Raw genomic sequence first — 14,499 nt, forward strand, 5'->3', positions numbered from 1 at the left:
CATATAGCATTCCATTGTATATATACCACATCTTCTTGATCCATTCATTAGATGATGGACATTTAGGCTCTTTCCATGATTTGGCTATTGTTGACAGTGCTGCTATGAACATTGGGGTACATGTGCTCCTATGCATCAGCACTTCTGTATCCCTTGGGTAAATCCCTAGCAGTGCTATTGCTGGGTCATAGGGGAGTTCTACTGATAGTTTTTTGAGGAACCTCCACACTGTTTTCCAGAGCAGCTGTACAAATCTCTTGATTTGTTCAGTTTAGCCACTCTGACCAGTGTGAAGCGGTATCTCAGTGTGGTTTTGATTTGTATTTCCTTGATGATGAGTGACACTGAGCATCGTTTCATGTGTCTATTGGCCATCTGAGTATCCTTATTTTTTAAAATGGAATGCTCTAAACATTTCACTATTAAGCATGATATTTTTTGAAGTTTTTAGTTAGATACTGTTTATTAACTAAAGAAAGTCCCCCTTCAGTCCTGGGAGATAAGAATTTTTTCTTGAGTAGATGTTAAATTTCATGTGTTCTTATTCTATATCTTTTGAGATTGTGGGTTTTCTCCTTTTATGTGTTAGGGTTGTATATAACTTTTATTGATTTTCTAACATTAAATTATCCTTGTCAGAAATAAGACTTACTAGGTCACGGGATACTTATTTTTAAATACTTTTCTGCATTTGGTTGCTAATAAATTTTTTAAAACTTTTACATTTATGTTCATGAGTGAGCTTGGCCTGTAATTTTCCCTTTTTGCACTATCGTTATCCACTTTGGGCATTAAGGTTACATTATCCTCATATAATGAGTTGGGAGTTCTCTTTCTTTTTTTTTTAATGTCATGATTTATTTTATTTTTCCTTTTCAAAATTTATTTATTTATTTATTTATTTATTTATTTATATTTAAATCCAACTTCGTTAACATATAGTGTAACGATAATTTCAGGAATAGAATTTCATGAATAGAATGGATTCATCACTTACATATAACACCCAATGCTCCTCTGTAATGCCCCTCACTCCTTTAGCTCTTTCCCCCCATCCAAAACCCCACCAGCAACTCTCAGTTTGTTCTCTGTATTTAAAAGTCTGTTATGGTTTGTTTCCCTCTCTGTTTTTATATATTTTTGCTTCTTTTCCCAGATTTTCATCTGTTTTGTATCTTAAATTTCACATGTGAGTGAAAACATATGATATTTGTCTTTCCCTGACTTATTTCACTTAGCATAATACACTCTAGTTCCATCCATGTTGTTGCAAATGGCAAGATTTCATTCTTTTTGATCACTGAGTCATATTGTATTGTTTAAAAAAATTTTAATGTTTACTTTTGAGAGAGAGACAGAGTGTGTGTGGGGGGGAACACAGGGAGAGGGAGACACAGAATGGGAAGCAGGCTCCAGGCTCTGTGCTGTCAGCACAGAGCCTGACATGGGACTCCAACCCATGAACTGTGAGATCATGAACTGAGCTGAAGTCAGATGCTTAACTGGCTGAGCCACCCAGGTGCCCCTTTTCCATTGTGTATATATATGTATACACTACATCTTCTTTAACCATTCATTAGTTTATGGACATTTGAGCTCTTTTCTTACTTTGGCTATTGTTGATAGTACCTCTGTAAACATTGTGGTGCATGTGTCCCTTCGAATCAGCACTCCTGTATCCTTTGGATAGATACCTAGTAGTGCAACTGCTGGGTCATAGGGTATTTTTAATATTTTAAGGAACTGCCATGCAGTTTTCCAGAGTGGCTGCACCAGTTTGTATGCCCACCAGCAGTGCAAAAGGTTTCCTTTTTCTGTGCATTCTTGCCAACACCTGTTGTTGCCTAATTTGTTAACTTTAGCCTTTCTGACAGGTATGAGGTGGTGTCTCATTGTGGTTTTGATTTGTATTTCCCTGATGATGAGTGATGTTGAGCATTTTTTCATGTCTGTTAGCCATCTAGATGTCTTCTTTGGAGAAGTGTCTATTCATGTCTTTTGCCCATTTCTTCACTGGTTTGGTTTTTGGGTCTTGAGTTTTATAAGTTCTCTATAGATTTTGGATACTAACCCTTCAACTGATATGTAGTTTGCAAGTATCTTTCCCATTCCATCAGTTGCCTTTTAGTTTTGTTGATTGTTTCCTTTGCTGTTAGGAAGCTTTTTATCTTGATGAGATCCAAAATAGGCCAATTTTTGCTTTTGTTTCCCTTGCCTCTGGAGACATGCCAAGTAAGAAGTTGTTGTGACTGAGGTCAAAGAGGTTGCTGCCTGTTTTCTCCTCTAGGATTTTGACTTGTCTTAATGCTTAGCTCTCTCATCCATTTTGAGTTTATTTTTGTGTACGGTGTAAGAAAGTTGTCCAAGTTCATTCTCTGCATGTCACTGTCCAGTTTTCCCAACACCATTTGCTGAAGACTATTTTTTGTCCATTGGATATTCTTTCCTGCTTTGTCAAAGATTAGTTGGCCATACATTTGTGGGTCCCTTTCTGGGTTCTCTATTCTGTTCCATTGATCTATGTGTCTGTTTTTGTGCCAGTACCATACTGTCTTGATGATGACAGCTTTGTAATACAGCTTGAAGTCCAGAATTGTGATGCCTCCAGCTTTGGTTTTCTTATTTGACATTACTTTGTCTATTTGGGGTCTTTTCTGGTTCCATACAAATTTTAGAATTGCTTGTTGTAGTTCTGTGAAGAATACTAATATTATTTTGATAGGGATTCCATTGAATATGTAGATTGCTTTGGGTAGTATTGACATTTTAACAATATTTGTTCTTCTAGTCCATGAGCATGAGCATTTTTTTGTGTCTTCAATTTCTTTCATGAGGTTTCTATAGTTTTCAGTGTATAGATTTTTCACCTCTTTGGTTAACTTTAATCCTAGGTATTTTATGGTTTTTGGCACAATTGTAAATGGGATCAAGTCCTTGATTTCTCTTTCTGCTGCTTCATTATTGATGTATAGAAATGCATCTAATTTATGTACATTGATTTTATATCCTGCAGCTTTGCTGAATTCATTATGTATTAGTTCTAGCAGTTTTTTGGTGGATTCTTTTGGGTTTCCCACATAGAGTACTATGTCACTGTGAAGAGTGTAAGTTTGACTTCCTCCTTGCCAATTTGGATGCCTTTATTTCTTTGTGTTGTCTCGCTGAAGCTAGGACTTCCAACACTATGTTGAATAACAGTGGTGAGAGTGGACATCTTTGTCATGTTCCTGACCTTAGGGGGAAAGCGCTCAGTTTTTCCCCATTAAGGATGATATTAGCTATGGGTCTTTCATATATGGCCTTTATGATGATAAGGTTTGATCCTTCCATCCCTACTTTCTTGAGAGTTTTTACCAAGAAAGGATGCTGTATTTTGTCAAATACTTTTTCAGCACTTATTGAGAGGATCATGTGGTTCTTATCCTTTCTTTTATTAATGTGATGTCACTTTGACTCATTTGCAGATATTGAACCAGCCCTGCAGCCCAGGAATGAATCCCACTTGACTATGGTGAATAATTTTTTTAATGTGTTGTTGGATCTGGTTTGCTAGTATCTTGTTGAGGATTTTTGCATCCATGTGCATCAGGGAAATTGGTCTGTAGTTTCCTTTTTAGTGGGGTCTTTGGTTTTGTAATCAAGATAATGTTGGCCTCATAGAATAATTTTGAAAGTTTTTCTTCCATTTCAATTTTTTGGAACAGCTTCAAGAGAATAGGTGTTAACTTTTCTTTCAGTGTTTGGTAGAATTCCCCTGGAAAGCCATCCAGCCCTGGACTCTTGTATGTTAAGAGATTTTTGACTACTGGTTCAACTTCTTTACTGGTATAGGTTTGTTCAAATTTTCTATTTCTTCCTGCTTCAGTTTTGGTGGTTTATATGTTTTTAGGAATTTGTGCATTTCTTCTAGATTGCCCAATTTGTTGGCATATAATTGTCATAATATTCTCTTGCTGTTGTTTGTATTTCTGCTGTGTTGGTTGTGATCTCTCCTCCTTCCATCATGATTTTATTTATTTGGATCCTTTCCTTTTTCTTTTTTGATCAGTTTGGCTAGGGTTTTATCAATTTTGTTAATTTTTTCAAAGAACCAGCTCCTAATTTCATTGATCTGTTCTACTGTTGTTGTTGTTGTTGTTGTTTTTAAATTTTGATATCATTAATTTCTGCTCTAATCTTTATTATTTCCCTTCCTCTGCTGGTTTGGAGCTTTATTTGCTGGTTCTTTTCCAGCTCTTTTAGGTGTAATGTTAGGTTCTGTATTTGAGACTTTCTTCCATCTTTAGAAAGGCCTGGATTGCTATATTCTCCCCTCTTATGACCACCTTTGCTGCATCCCAGAAGTTTTGGGTATCATGTTTTCATTTTCATTGGCTTCTACGTTGAGGATTTCTCCTTCTATATGTTTGGTAATATTTGTATAAATTGGGAAATAATTGTTCCTTGCAGGTTTGGCATCTACTTGTGCAGTCATTGTGGCCCTTTTTGGGGGGCAGGGTAGATCATAGGTTTTTAGTTATTGATTCAACGTCTTTAGTAGTCATAAGTCTGTTTAGGTTTTCTATATTTTTTATGAGAGATTTTGATAATTCAAAATATTTTTTGAAAAATTTATGCCTGTTTTTAAGTTTCAGATTTATTGGCATCAAGTTGTTCAAGCATCCTCTCAAGACACTTTACACTTCTAAGGTATCTGTAATTTTATATCTTTTTTTAAAAGTCTAATATGACCAATTTGTACCTTAGTGCTTTTTCTTATTTGGTCTTGATACAGAATTGACTTCATTTTGATCTTTGTAAAAATTCAGGCATTGGTCCTGTTGACCCTCTTTATTGTGTTCTTTGTTTCTATGTGATGAATTTCTGCTCTGTTAGTTTTCATTTCTTTTTTTCTACTCCTTAACTTGGGCTTCTGTTTTCAGTTTCTAATTGTTTGAATTAGATACTGAAGCAATAGCCTTTTGTTTTCTCTTCTTATCTAATATATGCATTTACGGCAACAATTACCTCTTTTTTAAATGTTTTTTTATTTATTTTTGAGAGAGAGAGAGAGAGAGACACAGCATGAGAAGGGGATGGTCAGAGAGAGAGGGAGAGACACACACAGAATCTGAAGACAGGCTTCAGGCTCTGAGCTAGCTGTCAGCACAAAGCCCAATGTGGGGCTCAAACCACCAACTGTAAGAGATAATGACCTGAGCTGAAGTTGGATGCTTAACCGACTGAGCCACCCAGGCACCCCAACAATTACCTCTTAGTACTGAGTGTTAAGTTGCATACATCAATTTTGATATGTAGTATCTGTATTGTCATCAGTTCTGAATAGTGATAGTGTCTTTTATGATTTACTTATAGTCCTATAAATTATGTACAATATATTTAAAATTTTTCTAACATTCATGGGTTTGAGGTTTATTTTTAAATTGCTGGTTCCTAATATTATAGTACTTTGGTCACAAAATGTGATCTCCATGGTACAGAATGTTTTGATTTTATTGAATCCTGCTTTGTGAGCAAGTAGCCAGTCAATTTTTTTTTTGTAAATTATAAATGTGTTCTTGAAAATGAAATGTATTCTTTAAATTTTGGTGTAGGATATAAGCTGCAGTTTACTTGGTGAAGTTTACTAATTGTGCTGGTACTAATTATGCTTATTTTCTTACTGCTTTTCATATAGCAGTTATAGTAAAATGTTAAAATCTTTCCCTAATAATTATGGAGTTGTCCATTTTTCCTTGTGAGTTTTTAAAATATATTTTATCAATCAATCAATCAATCTATCTATCTAGTACTCTCTATACACAACCTGGGGCTCAAACTCATGACCCCGAGATCAAACACTCTTCTGACTGAGTCAGCCAGGTGCTCCTCTTTATATATTTCAAAGCTATTGTATTAAGTATATACAGGTATAAGATGATTGTTTTTCTGAAAACATTATTAATTTTATCAGTACATAGTAATATTTTTAGTCAAATGTATATTTAGTCATAATTAGTCAAATATATTTCATCAAATATATATTTTTTCCCTTATATATATCAGTGTGGAGCCTGCTTGGGATGCTCTTTCTCATTTCTCTCTCTCTCTTCTCTTTCCTCCTTTTCTCTCTCTCTCTCAAAGTAAACATATAAACATAAAAAAATCATATTCATGTAAGCTGAGTGAATATTTTTGGCATTATTTTATACATTCTTGATGCTTCCCTAGTTCCTTTGGTTCTTTACTTTCATTTTTTTTATTTCTTCATTTAATTTTCTTCTTTCTGAAGAACATCCTTTAGTACCTTTTACAAAAAGGTCTGTGAATGGTAAATTCTTTGAATCTCAGTCTTTGCTAATCTGAAACATCTTTATTTTGCTCTCATTATGTTTTTTTAATTGAGTGATAATTGATAATAGTACATAGTAAAATACAAATAGCTCAGTTCAATGAATTTTGATATACTACCATCAAAACAGCAGGACATTTTCTTCACTCCCTAAATTGCCTATTCCTGTCAATCCCATCTCCCAGCCCCATTCCAGAAACAACTACAGTTTGGTTTTCTGTTATCTTTAGGTTAGTTTTAACTCTTCTAGAGCTTTATAGAAATGGAATCATGCAGCATATACTTTTTGTACTTCCTTTTTTCATTCACAATGTTTTTGCAATTCATACGTGTGTTATGTGTTTAGTATTTTTAAAAAAATATTTCGAGTAGTATTCCATTATATGAATAGACCACCATTTGTTTTTCATTCTCCTACTGATGCACAGTGTGTTTTCCAATACACCAGCCCAATGTCTGGCCAGGTATCCATTGACTCTGAGATATTTTTTTTTAAAGTTTTACTTACTTATTTTGAGAGACAGAGAGAGTGCAAATGGAAGGGCAGACAGAGAGGAAGAATCCCAAGCAAGATCTGCACTGTCAGCACAGAGCCCTACACAGGGCTTGAACTCATGAACTATAATTATGACCTGAGCTGAAATCGAGAGTCAGACGCTTAACAGACTGAGCCACCCAGGCACCACTTCTCTGAGATCTTAAACAATCATTCAAAAAGCCAAAACATATTTCTTGACATCGTCTAATAACACCAGCTACTCACATCCTGGACTTTGATTCCTCTTTCATCTTTCAAATTTCTTACCATTACTTGGGAAGAACACACTGATGCTACTGCTCCATTCTTTCAGTTTTTTGACCAATCCTTGAGAAGTATCTTAAAACCTAAGGTTTTTTTTTTTTTCCTGATGATACAGTTGTTTTTCAAATTACTCAGCAGAAGTTGGGAGTAATTTGCATGGGATCACTGTGAATGGGATCTTTCATACAAAATAGTCAGTCATAACATTTTAAGAGCATTATTTAAGTACTTAAATAAATGATTTTATTTAATCCTTACTACAATTCTATGACTACTCCCACTTACAGATAAGCACTATGAGGCTTAGATAAGCTCAGCAAGTTGACACATCTAGTAAATGGCAAGTCAGAATTTGAACTCAGGTCACCTCTATATTTTGCATTTTAAAGAACTCTTGCTTTTCTGGACAGTAAATTCTACTTTTAGCTTTGTTAGGAAATCTTCATACATTTTGCCATGGTGGTTACCTGTGATACCTTTTCTTTCTGAGGCCAAGACATTAGTTAGCCTATAGATTTTTTGTTCTTTCTCATGATTCATGGGCTGCTGTGTTTTCTCCAGGAAGTGTGGCTCACTCTGTAAGGAGAGCCTCCTTTATGGGTGATGATGCTGTGGTCAGAGATCCCTTTCCTTCCATTTCTCCTTAGAAGTAACCAGCTTTCCAGTGAACCAGAAGGAAATCAGAAAGGAGGAATTCAATCTCTGCTATTACACGCAGTCCCAAGTGATATTCTCTTGGCTTCTGGAAGACCTTTTGGTTATTTAGTGATTATTTTTACAACTCAGTTGGGCATTCAGTTAGAATCTCTTGGATTAATTAAGCGGTGGTAATTAACTGAGTCTTGGACCTCCATGGAGCAGTCGCAGTTGGTTATTTCTAAGTTACCATTATGATAGCTCTAACTCTCTCAGGGAATCTTACACAATTTCTTTCTTGTACCTGAAGAGTTCAGAGCTGATTTCCCAGAGAATTTTGGTGCTCTATTTAAGTGAATAAAGATAATAAGTATACATGAAGTAGATAAACCAATTGGCTACTTGTAATTCAAGCTTTCCCAGGATGTCCATGAATTTATGATATAAGAGAAAAAATCCAGAATACAATGAATGGAAAAGAAATATATTGAAGTTTGGTCTATAGAGCAAACATGAAATAGAAGGAAAATGGAGTTACTGGAATAATTAAGGTCAAATCCATTTTGGAGGGAGACTGAACAAAGAAAGGGAAAAATGGCAAAGACAGAATAGGGAAACAAAGCATGTGAAAAACTGGAGCTGCCTGGAAAGAGATTAACAGATTATCAAGTCAACTGTCAGTCATCCTGATAATACTGGGTTGGATGCCTAACATTCCTGGGGGAAAGATTAGGAGAACTTTCAGGAAAAAACTTAGCTGTATCCAACAATTCAATATGGCAAAGTGAAGTCAGTGTTCCAGAAAGTTCTTCCAAATCAAGATGTCTGTGGAAGATCTAACCAGAATAGTGCTGTGTAAACCCAAACTTTAACCTTTAAAATTTTGACCCTGGAAAAACTGAAGAAAATGCAGCAAGAGCCCACGATACAATCTGCCTACAAGAAAGAGCAGAAAAGGAACAGTGGCAAATAACACACTGAATGATAATTTAGCATTTATATATTTTATTTATTTATTAAAAAAAATTAATGTTTATGTATTTTTGTGAGAGAGACAGAGCACGAGTAGGGGAGGGGCTGAGAGAGAGGGAGACACAGATTTGAAACAGGTGCGGGGCTTAAACTCATGAACGATGAGATCATGACCTGAGCTGAAGTCAGAGGCTTAACCAACTAAGCCACCCATGTGCCCCAATAATTTAGCATTTACAGAATACCCTACCTTTCCTACTATTAGCAATAGCTAGAAAATAATTTGCATCTGTATGCTAAAGATAGTAGGTGTTATTAAACTGATAGTGCTCATATAAATAATATAAAAATACTCAAGACCAATGAAAGTTGCATTGTGAATTTAGACACTTTGGTTTGTATTGAACATAAGCAGTTAAAAAACTTTGAACTCTCCAATCGCCCTAAAAAAAGCATATGAAAAACTAGTTTTCACTCTTAAATTTTTTTTTAATGCTTTGTTTATTTTTGAGGGAGAGAGAGACAATGTAAGCAGGGGAGGGTCAGAGAGAGGGAGACACAGAATTCAAAGACAGGCCCCAGGTTCTGAGCTAGCTGTCAGTACATAGCCCGACATGGGACTCAAACCCATGGACCATGAGATCATGACCTGAGCCAAAGTCGGACGCTTAACCGATTGAGCCACCCAGGTGCCCCTGGTTTTTACTCTTAAATGATGAACACATTAAGGGCGCATGGGAAGGGTATAGATCAAGAAGACTTACCTTGGTTTGTAGAGTCATGTCTCTGAATAACTAATGAATTTAGAAGGATGATTCCAGAGTTTGATTTTGTCTGCAGAGGACAACCCAGAGTTCAGATTAAAGAGCCAGAGAGAATGAAATGTCTCAAGGTAGAGACTGGGTATGTTTTCTTGTCCAAACTCCTGTTCATTCCAAGGAAGGCAGAGAAATGAAATCATGAACAGTTTGGTCTTATTGTTTATATTGAGGATCAATCAACATGAAGTGTGTGGTGGATACAGACATGTGTCCTGAAGTGGTCTACTCACTAGTTCCATAGTCTGTCAGGTGATAGGTTCTTACTTAATGGAGGAACTATTTGTCCTCAGGAGCAGTGGCCAAGGGGAGAGAGAGAAGGAAAATATTCCCTTGAATTTGGAGAAGACCCAAAGTCCCCTGGTCACTGAGTGTGAAGGAGCAATATGGCAAAGTCACTTGCTACTGATTTCCTTTCAAGTCTTAGGGTCAGTGTAAAAGGCCCTGGAGGCTGGTCTGAGTGGAGTCACATGACTGAGCTTCACAAGCTCTACCATTTAGGTTTGGATGATCCATTTGTTGAGGTGATTGGGATCCAAACTGAACAGGTTCACATTTTTAAGCCCCATGAAGAGGGGAAAGCTTCTGGGGAAGTATTTCAGTCAGAATTTTTCAAGAAGCAAAACCAATAGGAGAAGCAGAATTAAGAAATTGAAGTAATTGGATCATGCAGTTGTGGGAACAGGAAAGTCTAATAACTGTAGGGCAGCCCAGCAGACTGGAAATTCTGGAAGGGGGCAATGAAGCAGTTTGAGTCTGAAGGTAATGTGGGGCAGACTTCCTTCCTCTTTGTGGGACCTCAATCTTTTCTCTGAGGGCCCTCACCTGATTGGATAAGGACCACTGACATTATAAAGGTCTATCTGCTTTACTCAAAGTCTACTGACTTAAATGTTAATCTAAACAATACCTTCATAGCAACATCTAGACTGATATTTGAGCAAAAACCTGGGTACCATGGCCTAGTCAGGTTGGCACATAAAATTAACCATCACAGGAAGAGAGGAAGGATGCTGTCACATTCCTGCTTTTCTTTCTCTCTTCAACCAAGCAGGATTTGAATCCTCGGAGGTGATGGCTGTGGATCAGAGCTGCCCTGGCGGGTGTCAGTGTTCCGGACTGGGCACTGGTGGCTGCAGCAAAGGAGTAAGACTAGACACTATAACAGCACAATGGGGAGCCCCCTTCCCTGTGGTATGGAACCCGGGATGAAAGGGAGAGAGTCTCCTAAACATATTCCTACCATAGAGAGGGGTTGAAACCAGTGCTGAGCAGAGTTAGCTTCAGAAATAAACTTGGTGGGATCCTCTGAGGTCAAGATCTGGGCTTTGATATTCACAGTGGTGGGGCTGGCCCGGCTTGTGGCAGACTCAAGGATTTTTATAAGGCTTCTTTAAAGTGCTGTAATTAAAAGTTTGGGAACTATCCACGGGCAATGTATTAATGCCACTCCTGCACCTTCGCTTCCTCACTCAGCTGATATACTGAAACAGGATTCTGAGCCACAACAATGGGATCAACTGATTTTCTTGTTAAGTAGCTTCTAAGAGCATTTTGAAGTCTCAGAAATGCCACCAAGGAAAAGCTCTTCAAATCTTCTCTTCTTCCTAGCTCCCCCTCGCTGTTGGCCAGCGAGAAATAGATTAACATTTGTTACACCTCCATTGTAAGCAGTCAAGCAAGCAATTGGCATTTTATCTTTGGTATTTGATTGAAGGTAGAAAGCATTTTTCATTTATATTTTCGCCTGAAGGGAAAAGGGAAGCAGATAAAAGGAAAAAGAGGCATTGCTTCGATGTACTTCTCCTGTATATGAAAGTTGTAATCTAATGTCGTACTCCATTTCTTTTCAGTTCGATGAATATTCCTTCATTATCTGACAAAACACTTGAGCTGGGATGCGGTTACCTGATATGGAGGGGAATATCACAGTGTTAATAAAATTGTATCAAACGTCCTCTAAAATGCTTATAATTTGTTCTCATGCTTTATTTTTACTTTCAGTAGAATAATTTGGATTTATGTGTTTGCTGTTTTAGAACCTACTTTGAAAAATAACTTGGGTTATAAGCAGACAATTAGGAAGAATTCCAATTAATTCATTCCAGTTAAAGAGGTAAATGAAAATCTTTATTATTCTAATACTAAGGGCAATCAATTACAAATGTATTGTGCTGAAGGATGATATTAAAATAAATAGAAGTTTGTACACAAGTAACAACCCCTCCTAGAAAACTCATGTATACTAAGTACAAATGAATATTAGATATACTACAATGTGATCATAATACCTTATGTTTATTCAGCCTTAGATTTTAGAAGTACCCTCATGCACATTGCTCACTTAAGGTATTTTTTCCAGTTGAATGATCTCTCAACCTCTGCATTTTCATAAATGGAGAAAACCTTCTTATGTGCCCTCAGGATTAAATTTCAGATCATGGAAATGAGATGGAAGATGAAAATCAAAGAACTGACTACCAATTTTTTTATTGAAGTATTTTTCTTCTTCAGACAACTTAATGGAGGAAATCAGAAAAAAATATTTTCCTTGAAGAATTACTGTATTTCCATTTTTTGACATTAACCAGTGGCCGTGGGAGGAGTTGAGGGACTTTAATCAGATCTGCCTGAGGCACAGTGATTCGGAGGAGGCGGTGAGGTGGCGTAAAGGGAAACCTATAGGAACAAGTAGACTTCCAAGGAACTTGGCCAGTCAATGCCAAGCAAGGTTTCTAAGACAACATAGAAGAGAAATTTCCAAAGATAAAGGAAGATTGTTACAGATGCTGGGAATGACCAGAAAACTGGTAACCAAATGATTGTGTATTCTGCCTCTCCCATTAATCTTAGAGTTAAAATAAGAAGAATTTGTAAGAATTATTCAAGGAAGACTCATACACACAAACATAAAAATAATTTTTATTATTATAAAAGCAATCAGTATTTATTATGGAAAAATTAGAAAATACAAATTAACCAAAAGAGTAAAAAATTCCTAAATCAGTGACTCAGAAATAATTTTATTTTTCTTTATATCTGTGTGTCATATGTGGAATAAGTGAGAACAGAGCTGGTAGAGTTTCTTTTAGGGAGATAATTACCTTTGCTTAAGAGAATTCTGTGTTGGATTTGGCAGGTTTGAAAGAGAACACCCAAGGATTGGGCTTTGTGGAGAACATTCCTGTGCTCACCAATATCCAGTGTTTTCTTTCTGGATCCCGTGGCAGTTAGGAAGACCACAAGAGTAATTCTGATGAGTGTGTGTGTGTGTGTGTGTGTGTGTGCCATCTATACAGAAAATAAGGAGTGAGGCCTCCGTGTGTTTTCTTTTCAGTGGTATTGTTGGAGCCAATCTGTGTATCTCTTCCAAATTCTGTGTTCAGTGACTTCATGTTGGTAGCCAGAAATGGGCCATGATGGGGAGATTTTTTGATGACGTTCAGCCATTATAATGCTCATCTTGATTGTCATCAAAATGTGATGATGTTTAGCCATATCTTGTGCACGTCCTTATTTATTTCTTAAACTTAACTTCCTGGAAGTAAAAATTAGGATAAAAAGTATGGAAAAATTTAAAGGTTTGGGTATGTTTTATATCTGCTCACTAGGAAGTTTAGATCATTTTATTTGTTTTATGGCAAAGACTTACTGTGTATATATCTATTTGATGAAAAAGCAGTATTGTTAGTGTTTGTGTTTTATGATTTGGCAAGTTTGTTGAAAGTTCTATGTGGATTCAGTATATAGAACAGAGAGATTTAATTATTAAAAAGTAATTTGAGAGCTGATGGGGTAGGCTTCTGGGTATAGTGTACCCACAATTACCTTTTCAAAATTAATACCCTCTTATACCTATTTGCCTTACTTTTCCCCTTTCATACGGTGACTTTACATACTTAGGAACAGAATTTAGTGGGGATTAAGAGAGGTGAAGGAAGAGAGAATGGAAGGAGGAAAAGAAGTATAGAATGTGTTTGTGTTCATATGCTGAAACCATTTGGACTCAAAGAATAATTTCTGAATTATATTACTCAGTTTTAAAACATAAAACACATTCTTGTTTCTCTTGGCCCTAGTAACAGCTCCTAGTAATGCCTCCTAGTAATGGCTCCTACTAAGTCCAGACTCATTGCAATGGAAAAGAAGACAGGAATATCCAAAATTTGTATTCTGGGTTGGATGTAAAGGATGAATTAGCCTGGTTCCCAACACTTTCCAAAATCTCCTCCCTTGTTTCCCGCTCATTCCCAGTCTTTGCCCCTACCCATTGCACACTCTATTCTCCAGCCATTCGGAGCTGTCTACAGTTCCCCAAGTCATGGTTTTTCTGTTAGGTCTTGACCTTTGCAGTATGCTTTTCCCTCTGCCCAGACACTCCTTCCCTCTCTTTTCACTGCTTGTGCACACAGTGTCAGCTTAGACATCACTTCCATCAAAGCTCTGTGTCCTCCCTGGAAGAAGATAGGAGCTTCTCTCGCATGCTTCCGTCATGTTTGGTATCACCACACCGTCTTATGATTTCTGGTTTCCTTATTTGTTTCCTTCGCATTGGACTGGGAGCTGCCCCAGCATGAGGACTGTACTTGGTTTATTTTAATCACTTCGCAAAGTGGCATTTAGTGAACTATCAGCAAATCTAAGAGGATAAACAATTTAAAAATAACAAACAATTCTTGTGAATCTCTAGGTTTACTAGGTTTACTATGACTTCACATATAAATTAGAAAACATTTATGAGGGCCTGCTTCGTGGCTATAACTTCGCTAAGTGCCCTGGAACACTTACAAGTTCATCCTCAGATGAACATGTCTGAGGAATTTACAATCAGTGGTTCTGATGATAATCCAGTCTCCTGAACAATTGAGCAGTTGGAGAGGAAGTGGCAAACATTTGGAGCATTGTTATTTTTGTAGATTGAGCAGCTAAATAAAAGACAC

The 14,499-nt window shown here is 36.7% G+C and overlaps 1 long non-coding RNA gene across 1 annotated transcript in view; it reads left to right on the forward strand.

Moving 5' to 3' along the window:
- LOC115304661 overlaps positions 1-11,491 on the forward strand; it is a 37,686-nt gene extending 26,195 nt beyond the window's left edge. The window contains exons 2-4 of the long non-coding RNA XR_003914544.1: positions 4,629-4,689; positions 10,614-10,705; positions 11,413-11,491. This is a non-coding gene — a long non-coding RNA (uncharacterized LOC115304661). The remainder of the gene's footprint in view (positions 1-4,628; positions 4,690-10,613; positions 10,706-11,412) is intronic.
- The last annotated feature ends 3,008 nt before the right edge of the window (positions 11,492-14,499 follow it).

Source organism: Suricata suricatta, chromosome 10 (assembly GCF_006229205.1).
Source record: "Suricata suricatta isolate VVHF042 chromosome 10, meerkat_22Aug2017_6uvM2_HiC, whole genome shotgun sequence".
NCBI classification, from domain to species: Eukaryota; Metazoa; Chordata; class Mammalia; order Carnivora; family Herpestidae; genus Suricata; species Suricata suricatta.